Source organism: Vombatus ursinus, unplaced genomic scaffold, assembly GCF_900497805.2.
Source record: "Vombatus ursinus unplaced genomic scaffold, bare-nosed wombat genome assembly UNPS02014906.1, whole genome shotgun sequence".
Classification (NCBI taxonomy): domain Eukaryota; kingdom Metazoa; phylum Chordata; class Mammalia; order Diprotodontia; family Vombatidae; genus Vombatus; species Vombatus ursinus.
This window is the reverse complement of record NW_020954684.1, coordinates 214673-215892: the sequence shown is the minus strand read 5'-3', so window position 1 is coordinate 215892 and position 1220 is coordinate 214673. Positions and strand designations below refer to the sequence as shown.

At 47.1% G+C, this 1220-nt stretch overlaps 1 pseudogene; it reads left to right on the top strand.

Moving 5' to 3' along the window:
• The first annotated feature begins 368 nt into the window (after positions 1-368).
• Positions 369-617, top strand: LOC114028961 (annotated as a pseudogene).
• The last annotated feature ends 603 nt before the right edge of the window (positions 618-1220 follow it).

Genomic DNA, 1220 nt, shown 5'->3' with positions numbered 1-1220 from the left:
AGTCCAGGGCCTTTTAGGGGTCCAACATTTAGTGCCCATCATATACATCTTCCTGTTTGCCTTCTAAAGAAAGAAAGCTGGGGGCAGCTAGGTGGTGCACTGGGTAGAGCACCAGCCCTGAAGTCAGGAGGACCTGAGTTCAAATCCGGCCTCAGACCAAACACTTGACGCTCACTAGCTGTGTGACCCCAGGCAAGTCACTTAACCCCAATTGCCTTAAAAAAAAAAAAAAGAAAAAGAAAAAGAAAGCTGACAGAGCCAAGATGGCAGAGTAAAGGCAGGAACTTGCCTGAGTTCTCCCCAAAACACCTCCAAATACCTTTAAAAAATTACTCTAGCTTTTGTCTCATGTCTTCGTTAGTGGTGCCATGGGTCACCAGCAGCTCTATTGGAGCCACCCTTGAAAATTTGGCCAGGGATCTCAGTCATGCCTAGTCTGTTCAAACCGGCATGGCCTGACCCGCAAGTACGACCTGAACATATGCCACCAGTGCTTCCGGCAGTATGCAAAAGACATAGGCTTCATCAAGTTGGACTAAGTTATATTTATGGATCTCGCTTCAGTGATTACACTGACCATCAGTGACTACCATTTTACTGGACCCTGGACAACCTAAAGATCTATCCTGCAGTACATACCATGCCAATTTGCATATATAGTTTAAAAAGGTCATCCTCAAAAAAATTACTCTAAACAAATTCTAGAGCAGCAGAACCCACAAAAAGATAGAGTAAAACAAATTTCTAGCCCAAGACAACTTGGAAGTTCAGCAGAAAAGGTCTGCACTAGGGTGAGAAAGGAGCACAGTCCAGTGCAGGTCACAGCAGCACAGACCCAGCCTCAGCAAACCCAGAGCAATTCTCAGGTCGACTGAATCAGTGACAGCAGTGGTGGTTTCTAGAACTCTCAGCCCACAAATACCAAAGACAATTTAGAAGGTCATCAGGAAAAATCTGTCACACCTGGAGGAGAGTGGAACACAGTCCAGGGCAGGCTGTGTCAGCACAGCCTTGGCCACAGCAAACCAGGAGCAGATCTTGGAAGTGACTGGATCAACAGCAGTGATAGTGACCACTCCGGAGTTCTCAGCCCAGACACTGTAACGGTCAATTGGTCAGAAGGAGATTACTGGGGTCTTTTTGCTAGCATTGAAGCAGGACTCTGTTGCTTTGCCCGTATTCAGATCTGGGTCCCACTCCTGGGTGGCAGTCCTAGGGCA